General features: G+C 44.9%; 1 protein-coding gene and 1 long non-coding RNA gene across 2 annotated transcripts in view; one reads left to right on the top strand and one right to left on the bottom strand.

Annotated features, from left to right (window-relative positions):
- LOC144174537 (uncharacterized) overlaps positions 1–11,244 on the bottom strand; it is a 31,893-nt gene extending 20,649 nt beyond the window's left edge. The window contains exon 1 of the long non-coding RNA XR_013323491.1: positions 11,140–11,244. This is a non-coding gene — a long non-coding RNA (uncharacterized LOC144174537). The remainder of the gene's footprint in view (positions 1–11,139) is intronic.
- Positions 1–17,554, top strand: part of LOC144175243 (cell adhesion molecule Dscam1-like) — a 328,801-nt gene that overhangs the window by 186,351 nt on the left and 124,896 nt on the right. The gene's annotated exons all lie outside the window — the stretch shown is intronic.

Genomic DNA, 17,554 nt, shown 5'->3' with positions numbered 1-17,554 from the left:
TCGATGGAGTCAAGTTTGTGCTCCCCCCCCCCCCCTCTTCCACTTTTTTTTTTCCGTCGAATACTCGCACCCCTTTTGTACGCCCTGCAGTGATGGCTAGTTTTGTCAAATAGAAACAGCGCCGCCACGAAAGAGTATACTTTTGGCACGCCATCTACAGCGCTAGGTTCGTATTTACGTAACCCTCCAATGCCGCCCACCCGAGCCGCTTTTCTTCGTTCTCAAGGAGCACTCTCCATCTGCAGTCCATTAGCCAATCGGGCTACGATTACAAGCGGACGAGAAAGAAAGGGGTTTCACCATAGCGAAAGTCATGGCAAATGTCGCTATTTTCTTCTCCGGGCTTTTATCGCGGCAAAATTTTGTTGCAAAAAGTATCACAAATTGTCTGCCTGGGCGGAAAAAGAGCCAGGGATCTTGTCTTGAAGTGGAAGAAGACCAAAAGAGGACTGCGGGGCCCTGGCGCGGGAAAGTATAGCCGAGGCCAGGAAAGGAACATAATGAGACAAACTCTCGGAGACTTCGATGGCTCCGCCGGACATTCGCTTCTTGAGCCGAGACACATAAGGCTACTTATTCAGAAGGAACAGAAGCGTAAGAGTAAAAGCCTTCGGTCTTTGAGGACCCGGCAACGAAAATAAAAATATTTCGAAATATCACTCAGGGCAGCGTTGCTCAGACCAAGTTCCAATAAACTTTTAAATGAGCCCTTCGGTGCATTTTTGGCTGTTTAGAATCGGAGTATATTTATTGATTTCGTTTCTGTTCCTTTATAAGTAAGGCGTGTATTTTTTTTTATTTTCTTTGCACGATGGATCAGGGAACATAATTTGAACAAAATCAGGCCTCGTAGGGTCATGCGTGGTTGTTCGTTTCATCTAATTCTAAAATGTTCGAATTTCTGCCCCGGCAGGTTTTACAAATGCACAACGAGTGGTAAAATCAAGCAAACAAGAAACTCAAAGTGTCATATTCCGTTTGTTGTTGAGTAACCGTGCTACTTCATATCTCTTTGTTGGGTTTAGAAGAAAATCGCTTTGGAAAGCTCACAGCTTCTCTGTTGTGTCACACTTGCTACGTTGGTGTAATTAGACCATAAAAAAAAAAGCAAAAAAAGAAGGAAAAGCTGCGTTAAAGGGTGTTATGCTAACCGGGTTAGAGCGGGGAAGCTAATGCTCGGCATTAAAAAATCGACACGACATTCACGAGGGAGCTAAGTCACTAGTCTCTGATGCGCACATTTCATTCAAAAATATTCCGACGAAGTCCACATCAAGAATATTCTTCAAAATCTTACCCCATTCTTCTGTATTCCAACAAGATGCCTTGTTATTCTGAGTAAAGTTCAACTAGTCTACGGATGACGAAAAATGAACCGTTTTATTCGCGCAATAAGGTCGTTTTGCACAGCAACACTGCAATACTTTACAACGGTTTCTATAGCCTCTCAAATGAACCATGGTCGACGACAACCTTCTGGAAATTCACATTATGGAGAATTACCATGTGAACAAGAATGACTTATTTACAGCAACACGAGTGCTACTCATTGTCTCTACCCCACGTTGTCTTGACACTAGTGTGCACGCACGTACGCACGTACTAAGTGAATGTATTATTTCACCTGACGGACCTTTCTAAATTAGGATTGAGAGGTGAGCGCCAATTAGCGCTGATGCATGAATTAATAAGCGCGAACTACAGACAATGACATGTAAAGAAACAACCCAAACTTGGGTTTTCCTTTCGCGTCTGGGTCTGTACTTGGCGCGCAAGTTCTACGCGAATGTCGAGGTGCCGGTATGTATGGGCTTCACAGCACTACTAACCCTTTTGTGGCGGTGCACACTTTACAGAAGCCCCACAACAACAGCAAGATATAACATTTTGGTTTTAATGTTCAGCAACAGTCCACTTTTTCCTCCTGGGCGCAATTTTTGGGGTTATATGCTTAACTGTGAGGGATAGATTTACCGCGGTCGCTACTACCAATACTTTCTCGAGTCCAGGTGGCAACGAAGGCAGCCATAGCGTCTTTTTAAACGACAATCCTTGAACGCGTGCCACCCGCCGCGGTGGCTCAGTGGCTAAGGCGTTGCGCTGCTGAGCACGAGGACTCGGGTGCGATTCCCGGCCACGGCGGCCGCTTTTCTGATGGAGGCGAAAAGCGAAAACGCCCGTGTGTACGAGATTTCGGCGCACGTTAAAGATCCCCAGGCGGTCAAAATTAATCCGGAGCCCTCCACTATTGCGCGCCTCATCGCCTGCATTGCGTGGGTGCGTAAAACCCTACAATAAGATCAGATCACATTGAGCGCGTGCCGACCATCAATCTACCGATGGCTTGCTTAAGTTTCCATCCATTCTCCCTTCTTCGTTGCTGCATATGAGCAGCATTACAATCAAGTAAGCTAAGATGCTGGAGACCACCGCGCCTTTATAAATGCGAAGCATTTCTATGTGAATTCAACAAGGAAGCCTGGCTTTCCATTTGTAACGCTTGATGTGTTCTACTTTCGCCGCACACGAAATTGACTATGGTAAGAAAACCTTCGGGGCTTCACACTTTCAAATGAGACCGGTTATTTTGCGCCCACAAAAAATATCTTCCCAGCGTGGAGTTTGTGTTCGGTAGTGAAGCCGTCTTTAAAGAGGCCTAATGTATAGTTTTTTTTAGAGATACGTTGGGTCTCCCGTAGGTATATACAAAAGGCTGAAAGGCATTTCGGCTATCGGGATAATATCGGACTGCTTATATTGGCTTATATTGGCACTGCCCAGCATGTTTACAGCACTGAAAACGGGTTTAGCGGGGGCTCGAAGTAGGCCCAGCGGCTTACACGTATGTCCGGCAATGCTCACGTAGATAATTTCTTCAAATTCCCCCTCCTCCTCCCCAGGGAATCTAAGTTGTGCTGTATGACAAATGATTCCATTGCTCTATCTGTGGTGAATGGTGGTGGTGATGGTGGTTGTTGTGGGATCAGGCGGCGTTAGCCTGGCTGGATATGCCGGCAATCGCTCCGCCCAAGCTCCTCTTAATTAGCCAAAGGTAGTGTCCTTTTACCACAACTTTGCCTGCTCCGTCTCCTCAAGGAAGCTTAGGAGAAGGCGTGACACGTCTCTTCGCAGCATCCAATGTCCCCTTGGAAAGACGATGTGGTCCAGAGTGCTGTGTGGGGCTTCCAGCTTTCGAATCGCTGAGAGCATTGCAGTCCGCTCGACATCATGCTCTGGGCAACACATTACTTAGTGGTGTACATCCCCTATCACTGCACATGACGAACACAGACTCTGAAATTGTATTTAGTGTGGACATACAAGGAGGAAGTGGTGTGAATGCTGTCGCCATATTAGACAATGGCTGATGATTGGTTGTAGAGTAGTGACATGCCATTGGAGGTCTTTTAAACTTTTTCCTTCTTTTGTTCCCGATGGGCGGTAGTGTGGTATTACATGGAATCAGACGCGTAATCAGGTGATATCTCGGGGGGAAAAAGGAGAAGGAGGAGGAGGAGGAGTAGGAGGAGGAGGAGGAGGAGGAGGAGGAGGAGGAGGAGGAGGAGGAGAATACCTTTATTCGAAGAAAAGGATCTAGGGCCATTTGAAGAGCGGAATGGTGGGAGGGTTGTTCTGTGGCGGTTGAAGACAACAAGGAATAAGGAGTGTCGTCCTGAAGATAAGAACTTGTGTAATTGCGTCTGTACGAATACTGAGATCGTATGCCATCGTATTCAATGTAATCCCTCCGAAAGGAGCTCCAAATTAGCTCCAAATTTTGCTTTCTCTTATTATTCCTTCTCCTCATCCTCGATGAAAGCAAAATACAACACGTGGCGCTTGTTTCGTACAAAATGAAAACGAGAAATCCATGCGTGCGCAATGCACAACAAAAAATCACTCTGTACCCAACGTTTCCCCATACCCTTTAAAGAAATTCACGTGATAGAAATTGTTTCGCAGCAGTCCTTCATTGCATAGTGCAGCCTTCAAAGGAGGAGAGTTTCTTCAGCGCGTTCAAATCTTAGTATAAAGTTTAAAGGTTGACTTTCTTATTGCAACCGTCATAAGATTTTACTGAAGCAGCCATGCCACCCAAGAAGCTGCCGATTCGAAAAACAAGATGCAACTTATTAATTCTAAAAACTCCCGTCTCTGTGATACCTTAAATCTATCGCGGCGACATCAAAAGCCTCCTTTATGCGCGTGAACGACTCCTAGACACTAGTTTCAAAAATTTACATAAAGGTCAAAGAGAGAGAAAAAAAGACATAGATAAAGGAAGAGAGGGAGAGCAGCTCCACAAAGCTCGAACGTTGAAACAGGTAGCATTCGCATTTTTTTTTTTTTGGGGGGGGGGGGGGGGGGGAGAGAGAGAGAGAGAGAGTAGAACCGGTAATATTGAAGGACTTTTCGCCTTACACAGATGGCCGTTCCCGCTGCGCTAAACGTGAAGAGTGTGTTCACTTGTATTTTTGTTATGTTTTTCTATTTCTCCAGGGGAGATTTCGCGGAAAAACATTCGAACAAAAAGGAGTTGAGACCGCGGCTATTGAAGCTTGTGTTACAAACTCTACGTACAAAAAAAAAAAACAAAAAAACGAAGCAAAGATAGTGGTTTTTCTGATCTGTACTAAGATGCAGTTTTCAAACTTCGTATTTGCCGTCGAAGAGTGACAGCTTTGCTCGGTTTTGTGATCACCGAAGTGCGACCATCGTTGGCCACTCCTTAAGAAAAGTATCCAGGAGCTCTGCTTTATTTAATAGCCTCGGCGAACGAACCGCATAAACTACGTTATATCCTTTTTAAAGTTGTTTTAAATGTAAATGCCTGGAATACTCATCTAAGATGCAGTACGACGGAGAGGAGCTGGTGCAAGACCATGAAATCACGGGAGTTTTTCTTTCGCTATAATTTTCTCCTTTGCCTCGTGTCTAAAAAAGAAGTAAGAACAAAGCGCATGACCTAGACGTTTATTTTGCCAAGGCTCCTTTGTTACATAGTTTTTTGAATAACGATGCTCGCCAATTTGCCGTCACTGCAGCTAATACGCAAAAAAGAAACTAAAACGTGCGCTGAGAAAAAACAACCATAAGAAGTCGTTAGGCGCCACGTACAGTTCCTAATTAGTTTGACCAAAGCTGTCGGAAACTCAGACGCGGCCCGGGAAACAGTGAGAGCGACCGCATGCTTAGTTCACTTTCGGCTTTTGTCTTTTTTAAAGACCTTTCTGGCGCTCACATCTTGTCCCCGAAACCCAGTCGTTCCTTTCCTCTTAAATGGGCAAAGTCACGGCTGCTCACTCCCACGTCCTTGCTTAATTGTGCAAGCGTCTGTCGCTTTCCAAGGTCCATTTCAGTCTGAACAAAGTTTTTCTTTGAAGACCTGCTTTTCGTATGGTTTGGTACGTGAAGAAGCCCGGGCTGTTCTAAGCGTTTCAGTAAGGTCACAGCTTACTTGAGTGAAATCTAACCATCTCTCTTAGAGGCTGCTTGTAGAAGTCGCGGTTTATGGAAAAGCACCGTCGGAAGCTGCAGCTTACAAACATTTCTGTCTAAAAGTTTAGAAGCGGCGCAAAGTGCTGCTGAATATCTAAGTAATGTACTGCCTGTGATATCCTCTAATTAATATTAACATGACGTGCGCCCTCCTTGTTCATCATATTATTAACATGTTAACATGACGTTACTTGCAATTAGTTATAACATGCCAATCGTACTCTTTCATGCGCTTTAGCTCGTGTGGTTGAGTCTATATCCCGCTCGCCGAAAACTGTTCTGGAGTTTATGCGAGACCTAATATCAGGGAGGTAATGCATGGTTTCGTGTTCTAGTGTTTATCAAACACTGGCAAGTACCGCGGGTGAAGAAAAAGTTGCCATCCCCCCGAAATGCAACCATATGGCTTTAAAAGGAAAAAAAGCGTTACTCCGAATATCGAGTGTTGCGCAGATAAAAGACCGCCTCAAGATAACCCCAAGGGCACCGCCAGTCTACTCGATCGAAATATGGGTGTGTAGGGTACGAGGAGTCTAAAGCAAATCGTTAATGGCAGACGTGACGTCATAACTGAATAGCATTAACTGATACTGCCAGGAAACATACCGTGGGAATTTTTTTTTTTTTTGTCACCAGAAGCTCTCAACGCATGGATGCATTCACGTGTGCTGCAAGCGGGTCATGCGCATGTTCATTCTGGCGTCAAGCCGCGCACAGTTTTCATTATTGATGAGGACGGAGCAGGCGCCCGTGGACGACATATTGGAGGGGGCATAAAGTCTTACTGAGCACCGTGAAGGCTACGCTACCTCGACGGACAATGTAAAGAAGAATGATAAACTTCAGGATAACAAAATCAGCTTCGCAGATAAAAGAAAGCGGCTGGGGGAGGGCTTTAGCTCACATTAAGCGGAGAATTAAAGTTTGGCAAGTCGTGTAGTGTGGATGGAATATAACAGGTAAGCCATCTGTTTACAGAATGGCTATCGAGGGTGGGGAAAAACTAGGAGGTGGTAGAGGGCTCTATAGAGGGATTAAGAAGTAAGACTGCAAGATTCGGGCAAGTACTTGACCCGAAAACTCGCGCTTTGAGCCGTTGGAAGTGAACGAAGAAAGCTTTCATCCTGCATTAGGCAAAAATAGGCTAATAATGAAGATGATGATCAAGACTAAGATACGGACGGGATGTCAAGACATCACCAGGGGCCACCTGTGTAGTGGCAACGTCGTCGGATGGTCGTTCAGCTGTGCTGGAGTTTTGCATTATTGCACTGAAATAGGGTATGGTACTTCTTAGGCTATGTTCAGACTACCGACCTAACAGCCATATCGTGGGCTATGGACGTAAAAAAACGGCGTGTCACGCAGTTCGGTTGGCTGAGGCGTGAAATGACGTCATTCTTTAAAGATATTACGACAGGCGCGGCAGCAGTCTGAACCCGGCCTTATGTTCGTATAAACACGTCTTAGAAGTGAGGTTCTCAACAAAGAAACAAAAAGACAAAAGCATCCAGCAATAGGAACCGGCTGGCTACATAGGTGTTATAAGCCTTTGGAAACCTATCAAATGAAGCTTGGAAGACTTCTTTTATTTATTTCCTGTGTAGAACAAACTATATTTTTTACTTTGTTTTACATAGTATACTAGTTTCTGAATCTTTTTTTTCTTTTTGCATCACGGCAAGTTTTGTAACAGATTAGCATTTCGCAGAAACGTAGCGCTTCAGGGAGATGGGCTAATGGCTGCAATTTGTATGCTTTCTCTGGTTCGTAGATTTCATATTATTCGCGTCGCTAAGCCCCTTTAGGACCCGAGATTATCGCTTCCAGTAAGGGCATTTCTACAAACCCTATTTCATCCGTATGAAGTCGGCTAGGGAGACACTTTTAAGGTCATTTCATGAATAACCTAACACGTTCCCCGTGCTATCAAAAGACATGTAAAATAAGGCACTGTAGCTCCACTGTCACCACAACGAAAAAAAAAAGCGCTAGAGCCTCTCTTCTCGCAAGCTTGATTACGCTTTCTTCTGGATTGCTTTTAAAAAAAACTTCGATTTCCAGGAGGGGCTCAGTGCCAATTTTGCTTGCGAACGTCTTTGCGCCGAACCAGCGTAAGGCGTCGTAATTCATCACGACAAGGCCGACCACCCTAAGCCAAGAAAAGATCCTTGCGCGAAGCCCGCACACGTGGTTGCTCAACTGCCTTTACCCGGCTGCATCCCCAGTCGAACACTCTGCGTAATGAAGACGGCGCATGAAGACACAAGCACTCTGCTACTCTTTCTTCCCTGCAGTGCCTCGCAAATGCCTCGAGTCTTCGCGCAGGGCTGCACGCGTGCGCATAAAGACCCCGCTGTTGGGATATCCATGCAGCAACGGATTGTCTTGGCTTCGTATACTCCCACGCCCGTGCACGGCGAGCTTTTCGCTAATTAGACGAGCAGTTCCTATCGACTACCACCGATGACGGGTCACTGATCTGCAGGGGCTCTCGGTGTCGCCACATCGTTGACGCTTCGCCGGTTTAAGACAACGGCAGCAGCTGCTAGACCGCGGTTGCCCTGTGGTGCGGCGGGGCTGACCAACGGTCCTCTTCCCCCTTCGTCCTCTTGTATTCCGTCTTTTACTTTTCTGCTCCCTTAGTTGCAGGGTGGGAAAAGCCCCGGCTGAGCTCTGCGGCAGCGTCGTTGTTGCCTTGGTTGTACACCGCGGCGGCCTTGGAGATAACACCAGCTCTTCGCTGTCACTTGGCTGAAAGCGCTCCCACGGGGCATCAGTGTCAGCGTCCACGCTAAAAGGAGCAGCCCGGCGAAGCGGCTAAGAGAAAGCCCTTCTTGGGTGTCCCCTTCCCGGTTTTGGCTCTCTTCATTGCTTGTTTATTTTTTATTCTTACTTTTCGGCACGTTTTTCTTTCTACGAACATAACGAAAACAAGAAACCGAAGAAGAACAAACAACCGGGGGAAAAAAAGTTGTTTAGGCAAGGCGCAACGTACAAAGGATCCTTGTCGGTGGCTTATAAATACATTTACTCAACAACGAACAAACAAAGAGATGGCAACGCACTGAGAAGAGCGCTAAAATTTGCTAGGACAAACTCTCGAGGGAAGCGTTAAAAATGTGCCACGCGATTATGTTTTTGTTCAGTTGACAGAGGCTGGCAAATAGCGCTGGTATCATTAATCAGAACGGAAGACAAAGGCAATGTCATCATTGGAAAGGAAGTTTTTAAATCTAAAGAGCTTGACGCGTTAATTAATCTTGGCTGTCAACAGCGTGGTAAGAAGCTTCTATGCAAAGAAAAGTACTGCGAGCTTATTAACTACTGAAAGTCCTAAATGTAACAAGCATCCGTTGTACATATACGGCTGAGGAGAATTCAAAGCAGCTGTAAATGTTGACATTTACTTTATGAACCACTAGATGGGGTTCATGCTTTTTTACTCTCTCTCAAACAAACTAAGAGGCTAACACCATTAGTGTTCGTAGTTTCCGTTTAGTAGTTTCCTAAGCAGTTTTGGAGCCCTTTTAAATAATTCTAATACAGCAGTTGAACATGTTGAGATATACTCTACATACAGAATGTTCCGGTATTTTTTTTTCAGTGCAGTGCCCAAGCAATGATGACTGTAGCAGTGTCTGAAGTTTTTTGTTCTAAGGATCTCAGCTGTTCACTGATATAGAAAACGTAAAATGGGAGAAACTGCAAATATAAACTGGAAACACGAAGAAAAACTACGATGGATGATTGGGAGGTCTGCGGCGTACGTGACAAGCGCCATTTTTTTTTAAAGACGATAGTCTTTCTTGGGCTACTTAAACCCTGAAATTTTGGTCTGTCTGTCTGTCTCTCCGTCGGTCTGTCTGTGACTCGATTCAGCCACCCGGACAAAGTAAAATTGATATTGCGCAATAGTCTTATATACTCACAGCCACATGTAAACGTCTAACCCCGTTTATATGTTCATACTTTTCAACTTTGTTGAACAAGAACAAGACATTACGCAAATATAAGACAGGAAATTAGTACACAAGGGATATTTACAGTGTTCCTATATTAAAGAATTCAAAGATGCTTGGTTTTTCGATAGCAAATGATATTCTACATCTACTGCAGAAAACCGCCGCCTTCTGGCGGCATATGAAAAATCACGCGGCAACAACAATGAAAGGTTCCACTAGCTAGGTTTCACGTTCTGCTTGGAACGCACGTGGCGCACTGCCACGCGGCTCTATAAACCTTCTAGTCAGCCGCCACCATTCCCGCGCGTCTCCGCCCTACTGCAGCGCTGGCATCGAGGAACCCGGCCTGTATCAGTGGAACGCGGTAAATTCAAATCGCCTTGCGCAAACCTTTAGTGTGTTTACCTTGGAATGAGCGCGACGGTACAGGAAGAGCATGAGAGGTGAGCGGGAAAGCAAAGGGGGGCATTTCCTTGGCAAATGTGTACAAAGACTATCGTCTTTTGACGACATTTGCAACGAAAGGAGCAGATACGCGGCCAATTTTTTTATTGCTCGACAATCGCTGTAAAGCTATGCGTTTTGATGAGCACTTTTCGCAGAAAAGCTTCAGTTTCTTAACTTCAAGTTGTGCCATCGTTTATCTAAATATGTGTAAAATTGAATGGCTGGTTTACGTGTAATGTTTGTTTGTGACATCTTCCCACGACCGGCTTTATCTATAAAGCCGGCCGTGCGAACCGGCCAGCAATACCACAAATGAAATGCCGCATTAATAGCAAATGACTTGATTGATATACGACACACATAGGACACCTTGAGGTTACCCGTTGGGTTCCAACAACGCGATGTGCGTGAAACCAACGATACCCTTTCCCCTCAAAAGAGATGGCAAGTGAAGCCTGGCTTTCGTCCGGAGGGGAACATTGTGCAGAAAAGAGCAGCTTCAAATTTTATTCACTTCAGGCTTTATTTCACTCCGATGGTGTTTTATTTTTTTGACGCTAAGTAAATATTGGCGCATTCCACCAGTTTTTTTACAGTTTAATATCATAATAAACCCATGGTGGTCTGTTGCTAGATGGTGGAGTTCCACCCCCTCTCAACGTGTAGCGAGAGACAATTATTTAGAGGGGCGTATGCGGCGCAGTAAAGACAAAATACACAAGGACACAAAATACATAAAACCATCAGGAGATGATTTTTGCTTATTTACAAGGGTATAATCGAAGGGGGAGAATGTTTGAAGAATTTTTTTCGGAAGATAGCGCAGTATTGCCAAATAAAGTCTTCGTTTTGAAAAGGCATGCCTAAACATTATGATCCGTTGTGTTCGAAATTGCGGCGGTACTCGGGGCTTGAGCCGGAAAAGTATTAAAAGGTTTCTGGTGTCTTGCTAGTGAGAGGTTTGTATCATTAATCCTCTTAGCCAGAACTTGTTGGGAATGAAGGTAGCAATGTGGGAATGTGAGTAGGGTTCACTGGGGAGACCAAGGAGTCTTATCGGTGCTGTTTGATGGCGGTCCCGTGTTGTGCGGGCTCGTATTCGTAGTCCGAAAAGAAACTAGCTAGCTCGGAGCCCGGTTGTATGCGATTCACGCGGCGCCAAATGGGCGGCCTCATTTCCGGCGATTTCAGCAAAGCCAAATCTAAAGACGTTGGCAAGGATACTCACACACGTGATAGTGACGTCATGTTCTGATAATAAGGAGTGTTTAATGCGAAAGCATTAAATGATGCCTTCTGGGAAGAAGCGGAGTTGTCGGGTACAGGAAATAGCAGCCGCTGTAAAGAGTGAAATCACACATAGAAGCACGAAGAGTTTTTCGAAATTCCGTACGCGGATCAATTTCGGTAAGGTAATTTTATAAGTTTTAAAACGAAATTTACCGTCCCTTCCTCAAGAAAGCTGACAGAAGCGCTAAGGCTTGCCAAGATAAAAACTGCGTCAAAGGTGCGTCAGAACTTTCAACAAAAGTGTGTCAAATCCTTCGCCAAAAGTGCGTTAAACCTTTCACGAAAAGTTCGTCTAGCATTCGCTGACAGTGCGCCCAATCGATCGTCAGAACTTCGAACACCCAAATCGCAAACTAAGAACGAACCTATGCGACATTTTTCCCGCACTAAGTAAACGCATCTACGAACCAGCTGACTGTATACCGATACGTGGTTTATGAGATAAAGGATTCCTATGGTACTCCTTTTTCACGATCGATGCATGTATTGTTTTAGCTAAAACCGTTCATTTCTCGCGATTTTCAACCGTTTCGACACAGTGGAAGTCCTGTTTCACGCACGCACCGTGCTTCCAGAAATCTTACCAGAGCTGTTCGGTAGACCAACCTGCATATGAATACATGCATGAGTTTTTTTTTTTTTTTTTTCAGGACTCCATCAGACTCTCTAAGAAACATTTCGCTGCAATAATGGTCATATTTTAGTTTGTATGGCAATCGAATCGGAATTTCCAGACTACAAGCTGAGTGTGGGAATACCACGCGACTTCATTTTCTGTTTTCTCATTCAGTGTCTGTCTTCGGCAATCAAGTCAGAAAACCATCTACGCTAGGCTAAGGTGTTGCGCTGCTGAGCACGATGACGCGGGTTCGATTCCCGGCCGTGGCGGCCGCTTTTCTGATGGAGGCGAAAAGCAAAAACGCCCGTGCGTAGGAGATTTCGGCGCACGTTACAGATTCCCAGGTGGTCAAAAGTAATCCGGAGCCCTCCACTACTGCGCGCCTCATCGCTTGCGTTGCGTGGACGCGTTAAACCCTACAATCAATCAATCAATCAATCAATCAATCAATCAATCAATCAATCAATCAATCAATCAATCAATCAATCAATCAAACCATCTGCGCTACTTCAGGACGCTGCTCCAGCGGCGGTAAATAAATTAGTCTAGCGCGTGTGTTTCTGACGTAATATCCCGTAACAGGTGAACGTGATGGCACGCGACTAGAACAGGCGCACTTCAGCCAGGGAGAGCACTGACACTGGAGAAGCTGAGGCGTGAAGTCTCGCCAGTCTTCACGTCGAAGTTTCTCGCGAGAAAAGGCGAGACAAAAAAAAAAAAAAAACGAATGCGAAAAAAAGACGCAACCTCTATGTACCAGCAAAGAAGTCTGTGATAAGTATCACCAAATGAAGCCCTAACGCGTTCGATTCAAAGCAGGAAAGCAGAATGAAGTGTCCTGAGAATTTTTTTTTCATTTCTTGTATCTTCTTGAGTCGTGGACTGCATGATGGAGGATGTTGACATTTATGGAACGCTGCCCGACTATTTGCGTAAATCGTTATGGGTTTGCCGTGTAAACGGTTGATATGTTATGATCAACGGGATTGAGTGAGATGATGATACTTTGGAGTTCTGCCGCTTTGATCATTGTGTTAGGTGGCCTGAGTGAACGTTATGTGCGTTAAGGGTGGTTTGTGCCCCTTCGCAGTAGTAATTGAGTCGGTTTGTCTTGCGTGAGGATAGATGCTGAGTTTGTCAGAGCGTAAAGTACGTTCCCCAGTTTGTTTGGTGTTCCTTTTTAAAGCCTATTTCAACTCACATGCATTATTTCCGGCTATTTGGCTATGCAAGAACGACGATTACCATAGTGGCAGTCCAATTAAGGAGAACCGAACCTGGCCACGCAGTTTTCTACAGGCCGAAGCATCAGTTAAAAAGCTCACGCATGTGAACGTAGCTAATGGCGAATAATACACGGCGTACTTTTGACGATATAAATTCCAGCGTAATTTAAGTAAAGAAAATCTTACCCATTAAAATGGAATTTTTTTACTGTCCACGGTTTCTCTTTTATTCTCTTTGCTCCAATAACGTTCCTGTTAGGAACGTTTTTTATGGAGGCTATCTTACCCCATGAGTAATAATTAAAAGCGTCTGGTAGCGAGAAGCGGCTGTAATTCTTGTTCTAACGCAAACACGACAAAATGAGTTGCATGGCTTTCGACCGCTGCAAGGACTATCAATTAATGCAAAGTTTTGTAGGCTGCTTGCGTAAGGAGTAACCGTAATCGAACTTTGAAAACAACGTCAATTTTACTTAGTTCCGCGCTTACGCAACGCGTCATCTCACTGTTTCAAAAACAAGCCGCAGCCCTCGTACCGGGCAGCTACTCTAAAGCGAATTGCGTCAGGTATGGCCGCTAAACACGAACTATGTAATTATGCGTAATGATATTACCTTGGCCATGCAGGACACGCTTTCAATAGAAGCTTGAAAACGACGCTTGTTTCGCGCCAGACAATTGCGCGCTGCGGGCGCCCTTGTTTTTTTCTGGACAGACTTTAGCATTGGTGCAACAGGAGAGACATAGTAATATAGCTTGTTCTCCAATGCGTCCTCTCAGAACTTTAAACGAGAGAAATAAGCTACTACTCTTAATTATTACATTTCATAAGATTTACGAACTATATTCTCCGAGAAACAACTACCCTTTTTATCTGAACCTCCGCATTTTTTCCAGCTCTTATCTGGTGATCGTTTTTCACGCAAACGAATAAAATGATGCCACAAGTGATGCTAAACCATTTCGTTGGTGCTATGCTTTACCTCCTTCGAATGCGTCTTTTTCGTTGAATCTGCGAACAACAGGGATACATTTTTATTGCGGCACGGTTACAACGTTGCTTAAGAGCCCAAACATCCTCGGTTCTGCCTGCAGCGAATTTCCTGCGCCGTCATTAAAAAGCATCAGGTTGGCGCACAAACAAGGTGGCAATACTTTAGGGGCGTGACAGGACACAGTACTTCTGCGTTTCGATTTACGACTTGCATGGCTGTCTATTTATCTCGCAAGCTCGCTCGCGCTGCCTGGCCGACCCTACGCGCGAGAAAGTCGTAAAACGATGTTTCGGGAAGGGCCCCATTTCACAGCGTGCCTCGACAGCTCTAAACAGTCAGCTGAGAAATATCGAGGTACAAAGCAGCCCATAGCGCGCTTTACTCAGTCCATAGACCATCGATGCGTTCAGTTTGGCATATAGCCCATTTCATTAGTGTTATCTATTAGCCCTTTAGAAGTCTCCACCCCTGTCTTTCCTCCCAAAACAGAGAAAATGGTAATAAAGCTACCTCACTCCCTACCGTGCCGCACTGGAAAGGAACGGGGAGAGGCTGCTCTGCGATGCAATGGGCTTGCCATTAAACATTACTTGTCATTAATTCAGCAGCTCAATGCCCCGCCTTTGTGAACCCCGCCTCCCGGCTACGCGAAGCGTAGCCTGCGCGCCTCATAAAGCACGGCACGCGGCGGCCGACGGGGCCGGTGTATCCTGGCCGTTTTGCGTATGCAGAGAGCGATGTTTATTGAGCCGGAAACACTGTGAGCATGGCGTCACCCCCGCCGCCTTTTTCTGCCCGTTGGCCTATTGTGTTACAAGACGAGACCCCTAACTGCGCGCAGATCCAAAGGAAAGATGTAATTACTTGTTAGCGCGCCGCGCACTAGGGCGAGATTCAGTGTGAGGCAGGCCACGAGTGTAGCGTAATAACTCGTTTTAATATTGCGAGCTTTTACGACATTTCCTTGAAAAGAGAAAAGTAAAGACAAAGTCGTTCGCCTAGTGCGCTAGACGGGAAAGAGCAGCCGGGGGACTATAACCAAAGAAAAATGTAAATTGCCCCTACCTCGCCGTTCACTGGATGCATTTTGCGCAACTGTAATCCTTTCGTATACGGTGTTGCCTGTATGTTCGGGGACCATGGCTTTCTTTTTCAATATTTTACAAGCTTAGAATCTTTACGACAAAGACTCTTAGAGAACGGAGGTTTTGTGGAGGCTCTGCGGAGTTTTTTTTTTCTTTCAACGTAAAAATGGGCATGTATGACGTCAAGATACGCGTTTGCTTTCGGCGAACTGAAGGTAAAAAGACTTTGTGAACTACCAAACAGGACCAAAACCAAGATGAACGACCAACCCGAGATAAGAATGCCGAGCAGCAGCCACCATCTATTTTCTTTCGCGTCCGTCGGTACCTTTACGTCTCGCAGGCAGACGCCACGCCCTTGAAACGGCTGACGCTAAGCTCCAGCAGTTCCAGCGTTAAACTAAAAGTCAGATTTTTTCCATACCTATGAGTAGCCTTTCAATGCAATTCCATGGGGGTTTGGCCATTATCTATTCAACCGACCGCGTGCCTCGTTAAGACTGCTCAGGGATGGTAATTGCTTGCCGATGGAGCAATCGCAGACGATAGTGGTTTAAACTGGCGTGGTGGGAACACTAAATATATTCCTATGTATTCAGCACCCAGTCATCGCTAATGGATCAGTAAAGCATGTTGAAGTTTTTAAGCCCTATACAAGCTAAGGGTGAAACATTTGCACGCGCGCTAAGGATATGCGTATTCTGATGGCGAAGGCGTCGGTTCACCAACGATTGCAAATGTCCTCCGTCGCCTGCCCCTTTCATAACCTCTCCCCTTGAGCTGAGTGTGCTTCGAGCGAGAGTTAAGTTACCCAGCGGGCTTCTTTAGAAAAGGGTCTTTGGGGATCAATGTGTTATTCACCGCTCATAATCCGGGCTTGTGCAGGCCCTTTCGTAGGCTGGAAGGGTTTACGAGGTCGGGCGATTCTTTGACGCATCTAAATAAAGGGCGGGATCATTTCGCTTTCGGCGCACGATAAAGATCCCCAGGTGGTCAAAATTAATCCGGAGCCCTCCACTACGGCGCGCCTCATCGCCTGCGTTGCGTCGGCGCGTTAAACCCCACAATCAATCAATCAACGGGATCATTTCGCTTCTGTTTCAAGTGACCTTAAAGAACTGGCTCTCACATTAAAGAACTGGCTCTCACATTATTTTGTAATAGGGCTTAACCCTAACCCTCTGCGGGATTTTCATGAAGTTATCTGCAAACATAACAATTGACCTACTCAGATGAAGAAATATGTATTACGGAATTAAGCCTGGGTCATTTGTTTACTACTTATTTATCTCACGTATTAAGCACGTTGCATACGAGGGTCTCCATACAGACCGCATCAGTAGCGCAAGAATAAAAGCCTGCTAGTCTTCGAAACCCTGCTAGGCTTCGAATTTCATTAACTCCGAGAGGATAACCTAAATCTTACAATAACGCCAGAGTACCGACAGGGCGCAACGATCGGAAGTTGTGTCTTCTATCTTAATTGTTCGTACCTATAATAAATTTACCAGTGGTTCAGAAGTAGCTCCGTCTAAACACTTCCAAAAAGTAATTTTTGTTCAATGTTTCTGATAATTCCTGGTGACCCGTCATGATAGCGACCCGCATTATATATATATATATATATATATATATATATATATATATATATATATATATATATATATATATATATATATATATATATATATATATATATATATATATATATATATATATAACCATTTTTACGGGCGACCCCAGGTTTTAATGTCCCCAATCTGATAACGTTGGCTACATCTTATTGGCGTTAAAGTAACATGTTGCCGGGAAAAAAATTATCGAACTATTGAAGCGTAGTTATATCGAGCTTTACATAAAAAAGGGTATCTTTTGCTGAAATGCGGTACGCGTTACTTAAGAACGCTGGCTTGGGCAAATGAAAGGGAGTATGCAGTACCCCGATTTCTGCATTCCGCAATCTGGCGATGGTGTTTGTAGTCTTTTTTTCTGCATCCCTGTGTATACGATCACACAGAATATCATTCCCCCATGGATTGCTTTGTGTTGCAAGGAATGATGGAGGGGCCTCAAAAAACCCGCCTATACCACCGCCATTACAGGAACGTCAAAATATATCACGACCATCTTCAACAGGGGGTGCAGTATTGGTCGGTGACAAAAATAAATAGTATTGTTAAGTTTACCACTATATATGTAGCTTGCCCAACACACGTTATCATGACTAAACAGTTTATTTAAAAGAAAAAGGCCTAGTGTGAATGGCATTTGTTCGCTGAAAGGAGTGAACATCATTGGGTGGACCTTGAAATAGACGTAGACGTAACAGATAAAAAAATACTGGCCAAGCTTGCACTAGATCGAGCAAGGCTCGAGCCATAGCGAAGCTGCAAGATTTTTTTTCTACGTTAGCACTGAAGGACACATC

The sequence above is a fragment of the Haemaphysalis longicornis genome, unplaced genomic scaffold, assembly GCF_048455015.1.
Source record: "Haemaphysalis longicornis isolate Haplotype H1 unplaced genomic scaffold, Haemaphysalis longicornis Haplotype H1 scaffold_3, whole genome shotgun sequence".
Lineage (NCBI taxonomy): Eukaryota > Metazoa > Arthropoda > Arachnida > Ixodida > Ixodidae > Haemaphysalis > Haemaphysalis longicornis.
Note: the sequence above shows the minus strand (reverse complement) of the source record. Positions and strands in the feature narration are given on the sequence as shown.